Below are 15,255 nucleotides of genomic sequence, written 5' to 3'. Positions count from 1 at the left end.
TCGGCGCTTGAAATCCTTAGAAACAATCGTTCTCTGTTTACACAGAGAACATTGTAAAAACACGGGAAAATCTGTAGAAAACACTATTACAGACTTCAAGTTTTCATAACCCTGCTTCATAACATTATCGGGTTCGCCCTTAGTCGCAGTCGCAAGTCGCAATGGCCTGCCCCTTTGTATTTTTAGAATTGCATTAAAACGCTGCAAGTCCCGCTTATATCGCGATTTCCCTTTGTATTGAAAATACATTAAAAGACGTTGAAAATCCCGCTTACCGGACTTGAAATCATATGTAATAGCATTAATAAGCCCTTTCGGATCCACAATATCGCATCGGGCACTTCCCTTCATGTTTCGTTTACTAAACGAAATATGAAAAATATATATAAAATGGTTATTTGACGGATCTCAAATTTTATGAGATATCACCCATATCTCCATCGGGTCCAGCTATCGCATCGCACAAACATATATATATATATATATATATGCGATTGCGACTTGTCGCATCGCAGTATCGTGTCGGCACACTACAATGGAGCGGGGCCGACACGATACTGCGATACGACAAGTCGCAATCGCAAGTCGCACAAGCCCGAGGTCTTTCCCATATAGTATGGTGTATGCCAGTGCCGATTGCGATCCGCCGATATTGGCGATCGCGGTATCGCATCGACCCGGTCCCGTCGCACGTTATGTCTCTGACTGCCTCTGCCTATCATCGCTGATTGTGATTTTCGATCAGATCTAGACAGTTGATCGGCCAGATCCGACGACTCCTCTGCAAACACTTTTCAAGCCTCTGATAGCCTTGTTTTCACTATTTTCTCATGTTTTTGGGTTCCGATAGTGTAATCCAAATTTTCCAAGACTTCTCCTTTTGCGATGGTTTTTCCCTTTTGGGAGATTTGGAAGACTTAGAGGGTTTTTAGGACCCATTTTCAAGGGATTTTTCCTCTTTTTTCAAAGGAAAAAGGCAGCTTCATTTTATGATAACTTCTGCATCCTAAGTCATTTTTGGCCTATTCAAATTGCAGCAGATTCAGAATAAGACGTTCTCTGCAATCGGGCTAGTTCCAGGAACTTCCTTGGACTTTCATTTTCCTCAGTGAGGAAAACTTAGTCTTAGGAGTCTATCCAAACTCCCTTTTGGATCACAAAGCTTGGTAGATCATGGATCTATGCTGGTTGTTTGTGTAATGGAATCTACCATTCCCAAATTAAGCAAATTTTCTGGTAGGATGAAATACTAGACCTTCCTCAAACTTTGTTACATGAAATTAAAATTTCTTGTAATCATGAACATAAAATATTTTATGTTTCATCCTTATATTCTCATATCAATGCCTATAGTTTTAAACCATGTTACTATATTTTAAGTATAATATACTTAGATCCATTAAACCTTACAACTCTCCAAATCTTAGGTTAATTTCACCTAAAAAGAAGGAACTTGAATGGATTTTGCAATTTAGACTCAATGCTTACAAACAATGATTAAAAATGGAAGAACCCAAATAGTCTGATAAATTTTACCCACCCATCAATTTCCAAGACCTTTGATATTATTCTGAACCTAAATAGAGAGAGTAGAAGAAGAAGAGCAACTTGGATGAGGTGGACCCTAACCTGCTTGATACTTTTCAAAATTTGGGCATGCCCTTGACTAGAAGAAGAGATTGACCAACGTTGTTGTAGATGTTGTTTTTTGATAGTGTTTTCATTGCTACCATGCATAGGTGGACTCTATAGGTATTTGATGTTATCTTTTGTTTGTTATAAGAGGTAATTCCAGAGTATCTTGATCTAGTTAGGAAGTAGCTTGGCAGGTTTGTTCCTCCTATTAATAACTATGATGTTGCATTGTATTTTTATTTTTTAGTGATATCTCCTTCTATTAAATCCCCAATCACACTTTGTCACCCATTGAAATATCCACTTATTTTAGGATGAATGAGATGGAGACCAGGAAGTTTGAGAGCACTCTTATTGTTGTAGATGAGAGGCGTTTTGTGAGGTGAGAGGAGTTTTGTGACATATATTGAAGGATGCACTGCACCATTTTATGACACCAATCATCTGCATGCCACAATATTGGATCTCTATTGCACCGAGGGAGAAACGATAAACTATTACACTGTGAAGAATTGGTATGTCGGGGAGGAGGAATATAGACGTGGGGTTTATAATTTTATTACAAAAAGAGGTTTGTGCGATGGAGACAAATCAACGATTTCGTGGGCCTGAGTAGAGACTGGTTTGAAAATCACCTGGAAATACTCAAGAATTGTTTTGAAAGGCGAAGATGCAATTGGACAGTTCTATTCTGTAGCCTTGAAAAATAACTATCAATAGGGGGGACAAAGATGATCCATATAGGGAATAATTGCAGGAGTAGGATTGTTTCTAAAATTATATCTATAGGCAATTCAAGGAACTACTACAGAGGATTAGTGCAGGTGCAACCAAATTATCATAATGCAAGGAATTTTTCATAGTGTGATTCAATGCTCATCGGTGACCAAACAGCTGCAAATACTTTTCATTACATTCAGGTACAGATTGAGTTGCATTCTAAAGTCTCTAATTTCATTTATTGATAGTCCTTCTTGTGTCCTTGTCTCTCTTAATTTCATTGTGGTAGGATTGGAATGGGTTAAAAAATCAAGCATATCATTGAGTAAAATAGACACCCACATGTCACTACATGTCATTGTGCATACTCTTTATTTTTTATACAATTAGAAGTGAGAAATATGATGTGTGCACAACTAAAAATCCTAGCAGGCATGATGAATCCAGTCTTAGCATGGAAATCGAAACCAAGAATCATAAAATATCAATAAATTTGTGACACAAATTAAAAAACACAATAAAAGATTATATGCCAACATTGTCTATTTAGTGCAAGATACTACTAATATTTCATAATTTTCAGAGATGGTGGATGTCATGAAGATGCCCTCAAGCAAAGTTACTGACTTGAAGATAAGATGGTCAGTGCAACTATTTACTTTAAATATGTTAAATTTAGGTAATTAAAACAAGTTTGAAAATCACTAGAAACACCACCCTTGTTTATTTTAAATAGGCTAAATTTAGGTAATTAAAACAAGTTTGAAAATCACTAGAAACACCACCCCCACATCATTTTATTTCCAGTTGTACAAGATAATATTGAATAAAATTATGAGCACTTCCATTTAAATTGACCATACATAAAATAACAAACAAGTTTGATGCTTTTAAAAGCTATATCCATCATTAAATATAAGATATGACAAGGATGGCTCATAATTTTAAAGGCTATATCCATCACCAACTAAAAATAAGCATTAATGAGATGAGAAAAAAGTTTGTCTTGATATAACATGTAAACGTCATATTACTTATAACTCATGCATATTGTATCTTATTGTGCATATGTTAATTGTATAACTTCAATCTAGGTAATTTTTTACATTTAAATTGTCAAATATGTAGAAGTTACATTACACTAGCTTAAATTCGAACACAAATAAAATATATGGTGGGGGAATGAGTAAGCATTTTCACACTAGTTTAAAATTCCCCCTTGGTTGGTGAAGAACCAACTCAATGCTATTTTTGGTGGAATATTAAGTTATTAACCGAAGATAAAAAAATGTTAGTCTCTTAAATGACTGAAAAAAAGGGATATTTAGAATGTTATATAGAAGTTACATTTCACGTAGCTATATCTACCCCGACGTAACTATAATATTCCAACTCCATTTTTTTATATAGAAGTTACATTTCATGTAGATATATACGTTACATTTACGTATTTTAGATAGAAGTTACATTTTACATAGTTTTTTTTCTGAGTAAAGACTATTCTATTATGTATAAATAAAAGAGGAAAATATTTACAAAGAGGTTGGAACCTCTGAGGGGGCTAAAGCCAGCCCTCTGTCAAGAAAACTTCTGCCATCAGCTCTTAACTGTTTGTTTACATAGATAAAAAATGAGAGCCTAGGACTCTGTAGAACTAGACACCACCACCAAAAAGCAAAAACAAGAAGACGATGGAGAATTACACTGAAAAAAACTGACGTGGACATCAGCGGCAACATTAAACCGCTTAACAAAAACCACCAGTTTATCGGACCGCCGTCGATCAGCGAGCAGTATCCGTATGAACGAGCCCGATAAAATCTTCTATTGATGCGTGGCTCTCGACTGACGTCATCATTTCTGACTTTTCAGGACGTAAAGTTCCGCCAAAAAGAGCCTTCCAAAATCCTCCACCGCCGTCCGATCTGCTCCATCAATCTCCGCCGTTGATTGATTCTGCCTGAGGTGGTAACTCTGCATCTTCGCTGTTGGCTTTGCACGAAGAGTTGACCCATTCAATCATCACATTGTCTTCAACATCCGTAATATTGCGACCAGGAGGCATCACCAGATACAGAACAGTGCCAGGGAACTGCGCCAGTGCACAAATAATGACCTCCTCGTGTGAAGAAGTTTGCTGAAGACGCGCATCCTCTTCATGACCTTCGTCCTGTTGCCCCTCTGGAAGAATGGGGATATCCTCAACCCTGCCTCCTTGAGAGTCCTTAGAATTCTGAGAGAGAGTCCTGTCCATGGAATGTACATCAGAGCCAGGGGGGTCATCTTCTTCCTCTGAGAAGATGACCGTGATAATAGCAGAGATTGTAGGCTTGTTTAGCTTGCTTTTAAAAGTGAAATGGGAGGAGTGGAAAGAACTGGAGAGGGACGGACCAGAGTGGTCGGATGATGGAGAGGCTAGCGAGATAGAAACAAGCGGGGAGATGCGTCGAGGAACAGGACCTCTCCTTCCTCTAACACCCCCCCGTGTGCCCCTCCAGGAAATTCCTCGAGGTCGAGCCATACCAGCAATGATTGATAAACTGAGAGGACAAAAGGGTTGGATGAGGAAGAAGAACGCCCCACCCCAATTTGAAATAAACCGTGGATAACAGTACTCAGAGTAGAAAGTGCCCAGAGAAAGCACCACACAGATAAAAAACAGAACCCCGAAATAAATACCAGAATTGTCTGAATGATTCCCACACCCAGCCCAAACAGCTTCAACAGACTCCGTGACCCGACCAATTGCAGTTATATACCCAAGGAAAAAACAATGACCATACCAGATGCGAGCCAGAAGAACCGTGATTAGATGCTTGAGGCTGGCCTGTTGCAGTCTTCGATGGAGCCCTGATGGCTTCCAAATGCTTAGTACTGCACCTAACTCCTGTGAGCCAAATCAACTTGGAATGTCTCTGCTAGAATGAGCCAGAGAGAGTGTCGAGCTCTGGGCAATTGAAATAGATCGTATGCTCATCATCCTGAAGTATTTACTCCGCATGTTGTACACCCAATTCCTCATTAATGGGACTTAATGCACTGCCAAAAGTCGCCTACTTGCTCTACGATGGTGCCCAATGTCGGCGTAGCTCGTATGGGCATTAACTACTCATAATATCACCCGCATCCAGGTTACATTTTACATAGTTATATCTACCATGACATAACTATAATATTCCAAATCCATTTTTTCACACTTTTCAACATTTTAAATATGTGTCTATTTTAGTGTGATTATGCAATTAAATAGTTGATATTGTTTAAGACATCTCCTATTTGTAACATTTTGAATTCTTAAGTGGGATCTTGGGTAGGTTTTTGTTACTACCATATATCATGTTTTAAGTAGATGGTGTTTTATAATTCACCCAAGAGACTTTAGGAGCAACCTTGAATTGCATGCTTGTTTCCATTATACATCTAATATTTGCAACCTTTTCCACATGAAGAACCCAATAGCCCATGTTGAACATGAAGCAAGTACCTCAAAAATTAGGGAATATCAGTTATTCTATTTCCAGAGGGGGATAGATCTAGAGAAGGCAACGACAACTATCATAAATGGATTTTGTCGGGTTGTATTTAATGAAATCCCACTAGAATTTGCTACTAAAGTAAATCAATTGATGAATTTGAAGCTTGAAGGTAGTGTTGAATAGGTGTTGCAAGGTATCTCTATAAAACTATCCATCTACATGATTCTAATTCCATGAGATGGTGTCTCAGTAACACGATTGTCCGGTGATGGGTGCTAGATGTAGATAGCTTTCTCATGTCCTATACGTAAATCGTATCATTATATTTCTATGAAATCGTGGAATGTATTCAAATTTTGTCTCAGATAAGGAAATATGTATGTACTCTTGAATTTACCTATGTTGTAATAAGATCAAGAATAAAGTTTTCATTGCAAATAATTGGGATCTGCCATGTAATTTTACTTTACTACATGAAATTCTTGATTTGTTAGATCCCAACTAGTTAGGGTTGAATTTATTTTTGTTGTAATGAGATTAAGAATAAAGTTTTCATTTTAATCACTGAAATATACCATCTAATATTTATTCACTACATGAAATTGTTTATTTGTTAGAGGCCAACTTATTCGGATTATGAAGAGTCCTATTTCATGACAATATTTATGAATGCTCTATTCTTGCTCAAAGAATTATATACTACAGAAAGGTGGAAAATAAATGAGATGCAGCTGAATGGTTTTTTTTTTAATGTGTGGAGGGAGTATAAAATCATTTTCAGTTGTGTTCAAATATTTTGGAGTACCCACTAAAGAGCTTCATTTTCCTCCTAGTTAATTTCATTTCTACTATCCCAATGCTTCTAGAAGTCCTTCTCCAAAGTGATATCTTAACTATCTTGGAGGGAAATTGATTACTTGATTGGGACCCACGGGTTACAATTTGATTAGGGTCAAGGGATGAGAAAGCTTCATATTCTTCAATATATTCCTCAAGTTAAAAGCATATCAAATGATTTCCTAATGTTTAATTGATACGACAATCACTTGAGCATTTGTTAGGATTTTGAGACCTTTTTTTTTTTTAATGTTCTTAATTAAAGAAGTATTTTCTATTTTAATGCCTAAGAATGCCTTGCTAATGTGGCGGGCTTGGTATTTACTTGACTCAAGATTAGTTTCATTTGATTTCCTAGCATTTCTTTTAATTTCATTTTTGTTGTGTTTATATTGCTATCCTTGAAGTTGGTGATCTACTGTGTGTGTAATAGGAAGTATTAACTAGTAAGAACTCTCAAAGGTGATATTGATGGATGACTAACTTTAAATGTACCTACTTGACACTTCAATATCATTAGGGAAATTCTGAGGTCTAAAATGTACAACCAAAATAAACTTTATAAGAACCAATAGGATTCAATATGATGATATCAACCATGGGGGATGATTCACCATTTTTGGAGTAAAAAAGTAAAAAGATTAAAAAATAATAAAGTAATAAAACTAAATTTTCAACTCATATTTTCAACTTATCTCCCTAAGGTTTTACTCAAATTTCAAGTGCGAGTACTTGTTGGATGAAAATTTTAATTCCTCATCCAAAGAGTATCCATGTTGCATACTTCTGATTGACTCTGCTACACGAAAAATGAGAAATACATGAAAAAGCGTGATTGCAATTACATTTTTCAAGTGTTTCTCATTTTTCGTGTAGCAGGGTCCATCAAAAGTATGCAAAATGGGTACTCCTTGGATGAGGAATAAAATTATGCATCCAACGAGTGTTTCCGCTTGAAATTCGAGTAAATCCATAGGGAGAAGAGTTGAAAATACGAGTTGAAAAAATAGTTTTTTCTTTTTTCCCTCTAAAATTTGATGATGTCATCTAATTTTATTTTATTATTTCCACTATTATTTTACAATTTCCTTAGGAGGCCCATTTTAGACCTCAAAACTCCCCTAATGTACATGATCATGCAAAGAAATTATTAATTAATATTAAATGGAAGATGATTAATGTGCAGTGATTCTTGGCTTGTCATATAATTACTACATTTTGTCCCACAATAATATATTTGAGGCTACCTTTTGGTTGTTACTTGTGGAGCTTCCCTTTGTCTCATAAAAACATCGAGGATAAATGTCCATTGCATTGGCATTGGACATCATCAAAGAGGAATTTGCCAAAAGTAGTAGAGGACATGGGAGCAATTGATACAATGAGTAGATAACCGCTAGAGAAACATTGAGGCACCATAATTTCCTGTGTATTTAGATTCACTCGAAATTAAATAGTCACAAAAAGTAACTTTTTTTCAAAATATTTTCATGTATACAAAAATACTAAATACAGAATTTTAGACTAATTATTCAAACTAATAATAATGTGATAGTCATAATTTATAATTAAATAGTATAATATGATTAATACTATAGGACACAACTATAGGGTCTGACTGTGAGGGGTATTGTGAGAATATATGTACATTTCTCATTAGATTAGACAATCATCTCTCAGAGTCTGATATCCATCCAACGAAATGTACTCCCAGAGGCCATTGTGGGATTGAAATTTTTTCTTTCAATGGACAAGTGGTGATATATTTTCTTAGGCCTTAGTGTTCTGCTTCCCTAAGTTTTTGACACTACTCACAACTAGCAACTTCATTCAACCGAGTGAGGTACTCATCTTTGAAAGTTGAATCATTTTGTCTCCACAATCCAATATGATGTTGGATCAATCTCATGATCCTAAGAACATAGGTCATAATAGCGAGGAAATTTTAATGTGGGAAAAATAATATCCAAATTTAAGGAACATGATTTTTTTAGAACAAGCAATAAGGATACTTTTTACACTGATCTTTTTTTTTTTTCCATTTGTTTTCACAAGTTATCAACTACCTAATATTTTTAAGATGTAACTTAGTTGGTATGATTTTGCCTAAGGTTTTATTGAAGGTTGAATACTAAGTTCCTAAGGTGTTAATTTCTATGGTGATGTTTTATTTGCTTTGTTTATACATGTCATCTAGCCATAAAGTGGCCACTATCGAATGTATATGTCGTATAAATAATTTATAGTCTACTTAATTTTATATTCAAGTATTCATTGTCTTTCATCCAGATTCGGATTGATGGCTTGAGGACGCTTTAATCGCTCTACTAGCAGCGCACAAGTTCTGACCTAGCTCTTCTCTTCTGCAGCTGCTGCCTCCTGCAGCTCCTCTGCCTGGTAGCCCCTACTGCTAGGCCTCTTTCCTTTAGCCTCTGGCATCCCCGCAATCAGGCTTGGCCTTTCTCCTCTCGGCAGCTCTGCTGCAGGCCCTCCTCGTCTCTCGCCCCTCATGGTAGGGTGCGATTCACCTCATCTACAAGGCCCTGAGGAACAGGCAGCGGCCTTCGCTTCTTTAATATCAGAGAATGGAGCACCAAAAATCAAGCCTACAGCAACGAAATTTGTCAAAAAACTTGCAGACATTCCAGAAATATCTTTACCTCCAAGTCTACCCAGGAAAGTTGCTATTTCTTTATCTGAAAGAGGACTGGTTGGCCAGTTCACTGGACTGTGGCCCTCCCCCAGAGCAGTTCAGAAGTGGGTGGAGTGCAACTGGAGCGCCAATATCCAAGGGAAAATAGCAATAAGATTTTGTGGCAGGGGATATTACACGTTCCTCTTCGAAACCAAAGAAGATCGGAACCTAATATTCAGAAGCGGTCCTTATTTTATGGATTCAAGAGGACTATACTTGAATAGATGGTCCTCAGACTTTGATCCAGAGATGGACATCCCAAATGTCGTCCCGGTTTGGGTCAGATTGCCCCATCTCCCCCTTCACTGCTGGGGAGATGAATTGGTCAAAGAAATCAGAAATGCAGTTGGCAAATACATTGACAGATGTGAACCAAAGGACAACATGCATGCCTGCGCCAGGATTTGTGTAGAAGTGGACTTGGGGAAGGGCCTTCCGGAGGCAATAAAGATCAAGGTGGATCAGTGGACTCATATCCAGCAGCTGGATTACGAGAAAATCCCATTCAAATGCAAGGTATGCCATGAATACGGTCATTTTGCTAATAGATGTAACAAACTAAAAGAAACTGAAATTGTTGAGAATGTAGAAGTAAATGAAAGCACCTAGGAACAAGTTAAGAGAAAGAAAACCACCAATAAACAATCTGGCCCAAACCCCAAACAACCTCTTGAAAACGCTATTGCAATCCCCACTCCTCCCCTCAACATGGTTCAGCCAATACCCTCGACATCTAACCCTTTTGAAACCTTGGAAGAAGAAGAACCATTATCCCCACATTCTCCATCTCACGACAAAACTTTAGCTGTCATCCATTCCCCCATTCAGAACTTTCCATCCCCTCCACCCACCATTGAATGTATCCTCACTAGAAACAAAGTTAAAGAATCCAACAATACCTCAGAGCAGCAAAAAAAAGCAGGTAGGAAATCGAATAAAGAGATTAGAGACGAGGCAGCAGCAAAAGAAATGGCTACAGGCACCCAACAACCAATGGACTCTTTCTTGGCTAAACAAAAGGGAAGTGGGGAAAAGCAGAAGGAGAAGATCGGGGCTCACCAAAAATCAGGTAAATAATGATTTTGGTCTCTTGGAACAGCAGGGGTTTGGGCTCCTCTCTAAAAATCAATGCAGACCGAGATTTAATAAGGCAAGAACAGCCAGATATTTTCATGATCCAAGAGACCAAAGTGACCAGTCAAGAATTCCAAAAAATAATGAAGAAACAAAAAAGTTTTGAAGGAACAGTGATAGACTCCATTGGAGCTTCAGGAGGTATCGGCACGATATGGAACAAAGGGAAGTGGGATCTCACTAGTCAAAAACTCAATAACTGGTGGGTTAGAACAGATCTCAAAAATAAAACCACAAATGAAGAGTACACCTTGTTAAACATTTACGCTCCAAATCACTACAGGGATAAAGCACTATGCTGGGAATCAATTAAAAAAGAGGTGCAAGAATGTCAAAGAAACAAGTTGGTATTAGGAGGTGATCTAAATGTAATACGGAATATTGAAGAAAAGATGGGAGGGAAGTATCTCAATGACCCATCTAGAGCAACTCTGGAAGAAATTATTGAAGCTCAAAAACTCCTAGACATTCCTCCATGTAATGGGAAATTTACTTGGAGCAATAAAAGAGCCGGAACTCAAAACATCAAAGAAAGATTGGACAAGATCTTAATTCAAGAAAGCATTGCTATAGGATTCTCAGCCATTAAGAGCAAGATTGTACATGCTACAGCCTCTGACCACAAGCCTGTGGTTCTGATTCTAGACAAGCTGGAGAATTATGGGCCGATCCCTTTTAAATATAATAAAAATTGGGACAGCAAGGACGAGTTCAGCAAGATCATAAAGGACAGCTGGGAATACGATGTAATAGGTTCCCCCCACTTCGTTTGGGAATCCAAGTTAAAAAACTTAAGAGAAAAAATCAAAATCTGGGCAAGAGAGAACGCTCTAAAAGAGAAAAGCAAAAAAATTGAGCTGCACAAGAATCTGGAAAAATGGAGTCAGGAAAATGAAAAACAGCAAGCAACGGAGCAAGATCATGCTCAAGAAAAAGAAATATTTATGGAACTTTATAGGCAGAACAGACAAGAGGAGGAGGAAGTGAGACAAAAATCCAGGTGTCTTTGGCTTTCAGCGGGAGATAAAAATACTTCCTTTTTTCACAATAATCTCAAGCTAAGAAGAGCGGGCAGCCAAATGGACAAAATCCAAGTTGAAGGAAAGGAAATAAGGGAGAGGGAGGAAATTAAAGAAGCAGCTCACAATTTTTTTAAATCCCTCTTAACAACAGAAGACCAACCACCGGACAACATTGATTTCCTTCAGCAAGTTAAAAGTAAAATTAGTGATCAGCAAAATAGTGAGCTGGAGAAGGAGGTGACAGTGGAGGAAATAAGAGAAGCAACGTGGAGCATGCATCCCGATAAAGCCCCCGGGCCAGATGGCTTCACCATCGCCTTCTATAAGACCCATTGGGATATTATAAAGAAAGATTTTGTAAGAATGGTTCAAAATGTCTTTAAAAAAAACAAGATGGGAGAAAACACCAAAACCTCACATATGGCGCTCATCCCCAAGGAGCCAAATCCCCTTTCTTTTGACCGATTCCGACCCATCTCTTTATGTAATGCATCTTATAAAATCATTACAAAAATTCTGGCAAACAGACTGAAAAAGATCCTGCCCAGCCTCATCTCAGAAAATCAAGGCGGGTTTGTTCCCAAGCGACAGATAACGGATAATGTGATTCTTGTACAGGAAGCCATTCATAGTAGTATTCAAAGAAATGAAAAAGGCATGGTCATCAAGCTGGACATGGCTAATGCCTTTGACAGAGTCAGTCATCAGTTCTTAATGGCAGTTCTACAAAAGTTCAGAATCTCTATGAAGTTCATCAGCATTATAATGGAATGCATCTCAAATCCATGGACTGCCTCGTTAATTAACGGAAGGCCCAGCCGTTACTTCCGCAGCACCAGAGGATTGAGGCAAGGATGCCCACTCTCCCCTTTTCTCTACATCATCATGGCTGAAACATTAAGTATACAGCTTGAAAGTCAAAGGAATAAAAGGGAAATAACAGGCATCAGCATAGCTCGGGGGATTAAAGAAATCAACCATTCTCTCTTTGCGGATGATACCCTCCTAATCGGAGGAGCCTCAAGCATCATTGCAAGAAGGTTCAAGAAAATATTAGATGCCTTTCTTGCTGTCTCAGGAGGGCTTCTCAATAAAAAAAAGTGTAGAATTTATACCTGGAATGTTTCACTAAATGTGATGCAAAGGATTTCCCAAATTATGGACATTCTGGTTCAACGGAAATGGGGACACTTCACCTACCTCGGGTTACCTTTGGCAAAGGAAGGGGTCAAGGCTGAGGTGTGGAATAAACAGATAGAAAAGATGAAAGGGAAACTCCAAAGCTGGGGGCTGATGTGGTTAAACCTAGTGGGTAGAACTATCCTCATAAAAGCTCTCCTCTCAGCCCTTCCTATTTATCAATACGCTATAATTTTTTCCCCTGCCAGCACACATAAACAAATGGAGTTAATCATGAGAGAATTTCTTTGGCAAGGCGGGAAACAAGATTCAAAAAAATTTAGTCTTGTTTGCTGGGACCAAGTGACCCTCCCTTTTGAAAAAGGAGGTATCTCCATCAGGATCCCGAGTTTGACAAATAAAGCTCTAGGCTTCAAGCTTGTATGGCGAATGCTTATAGAAAAAGGCAGTTGGTGGGTAGAGGCACTTTTAAAAAAATACCTCAGTGGCCAGCACTCAAAGATCCTTTCTGATTTGATCTCAGAGCGACCATGCACACAAGCATGGAAACTCATCAAAAAAGTCATTCCTCAAATCAAAGATCAAATATCGAAGAGCCCGGGGAATGGGAAAGATACTGCTATATGGACAGACAGAATTATGGGATCTGCTCCATTGAATCAAAGCCAACAATTTAGAGCCCTGAAAGTCTGGATGGAGAATAAAAACATAGAGATATCTCAGACTGGGAGCAAAACAGTTGGTCTGCTTGGAAGGATTTTCCACTTCCAAATAGATTGGAAAATCAGTGGGATGATTTGAAAAACACTTTGGCTGGAGCTGCCCCTATAAACAAAAAGATCCAAGATAGCTATGTTTGGGATCCTAGTGGAGGGAAGTTTACAGTGAAGTCTGGATATAAATTCCTTCAACCCAATAATAATCTTGAGAACTGGAATCTCAGGTCTGCAGTATGGAAGAATGAGTGTCTCCCAAAAATAAAAAATTTTGCATGGACCCTCTTAAAAGGTAAGATACTCACTGCGGAAAACCTTAGGAAAAAAGGTATACAAGGCCCATCCATGTGTGTTTTATGCCAGAAGGAGGAGGAAAGCAGTCAGCATATTTTCTTAGATTGTGCCATTGCAAAGCACTGTTGGCAGAAAATTATAAGTCCCCTGGAGATGACAAGTGATATTTTTTATCAGCTCACAACTTTAAATAAGAACTGGGAGAAAAACTATCCTTATACCAAGCAAAACAAATCTGCCATTCTTCGCATTTGGAAATGCCTCCCATCTGTTCTCTGCTGGCAAATTTGGCTGGCAAGAAATAGCTGCATATTTAAAAATCAAAAGCCTAATCCAGGTCTCATTCTTGCCAAAACGTGGGGGCTAGTGGCAGAGATGATTAGTGCCAACGCTGTGTTCAGTGTTGATCAAAGCAACTGGAAGAATGAAGAAACGGAGTGGTACACCAAAATTCCATTGGTGTTTTCTGTGAGGAAGCATCCGTCAACAAAGATAGGGGGAAGAAACAGAGGCTAGAATCTTAGGGGAACGGAACTGGAAATCAACAAGTGGATCCAAAATTAAAAAAAAAATGCACTCTCAGATTTGATGGCGCTTCTAAAAATAATCCTGGCAGAGCAGGAGCTGGGGGAATTATATATGACCAAAGAGGCGAAGTTATCTCCTCCTATGAATGGGGGCTTGGTAACATGTCAAACAATCAAGCGGAGGCGTACAGTTTGTATCTAGGCACGTGTATCCTCAGCAGACTCCAGGTCAAAGATCCAGTAGTAATTGGAGATTCAGCAATAATCATTGCTGCAATGGAAATGGGGGGAGAATTCACAAATCAGGCTCTAAACAGAATCAAACAAAGAATCTTAGACAACACAAAACACCTGGGAAATATCAAATATAAGCATGTCTTGAGAGCTTATAATCAAGAGGTTGATTCCCTTGCCAACAAGGCAGTGAATCGGAGAATCAGGCAAGTAAAAGAACTACAAAATATATATGAAAAATCGATCCCTTGATTTCCCCTCTCCTTTGGATGGGAGCAATTCTCACTGTCTCAAAAGTCAAATCAATCAAGAGGCTTCATCTTTCCACAAGTATAAGAATAAGGTGATCGTCCAGATCAGGTCTGACATCAGATTCCCAAACCATCTTCATAGATCAGAGTGGAGATTCCGCAGCAGGGAGAAGGATTTGCACAGGTTCTCGAATTTGGAAAAATCTTGGCCAAGGGAGTCGCATAAGGTTGGCTTCAGTCAAATCAACAACAGAGTCGCCCGCACTGGTCAGAGGTGCAATGATAATTGTGACAGAAATAAGCTAGAGAACGGTGCCCAGAGTCACGAGAAGAGAGTGAATAAGCAAGCATTTAAGTAGCATTGGGCTAGCAGGTTTCATCAGAGAAACAATTTGTGTGACATTAAGGATAGAGATTGCACAAAGTGCGCATTCCCTTATTTCACTAAGTCTGGTGCAGACATCTTCATTTGCAGCCTCTGTTTCTGGCATTACTAAATCGTAGAACTGACTATAGTGTTCTTTTCTGGAGGTGTGCTAGAAACAACAGCTTCTCTCCTCCCCACCAGCTCGCT

General features: G+C 38.4%; 1 pseudogene; it reads left to right on the top strand.

Annotated features, from left to right (window-relative positions):
- Positions 1-1,362: 1,362 nt before the first annotated feature.
- LOC149155568 (iron-sulfur cluster assembly SufBD family protein ABCI8, chloroplastic pseudogene) lies at positions 1,363-6,014 on the top strand (annotated as a pseudogene).
- Positions 6,015-15,255: the final 9,241 nt, after the last annotated feature.

Source organism: Pinus tabuliformis, chromosome 9 (genome assembly GCF_031772625.1).
Source record: "Pinus tabuliformis cultivar Carrire ecotype Pingquan chromosome 9, CPIR1, whole genome shotgun sequence".
NCBI classification, from domain to species: domain Eukaryota; kingdom Viridiplantae; phylum Streptophyta; class Pinopsida; order Pinales; family Pinaceae; genus Pinus; species Pinus tabuliformis.
Note: the sequence above shows the minus strand (reverse complement) of the source record. Positions and strands in the feature narration are given on the sequence as shown.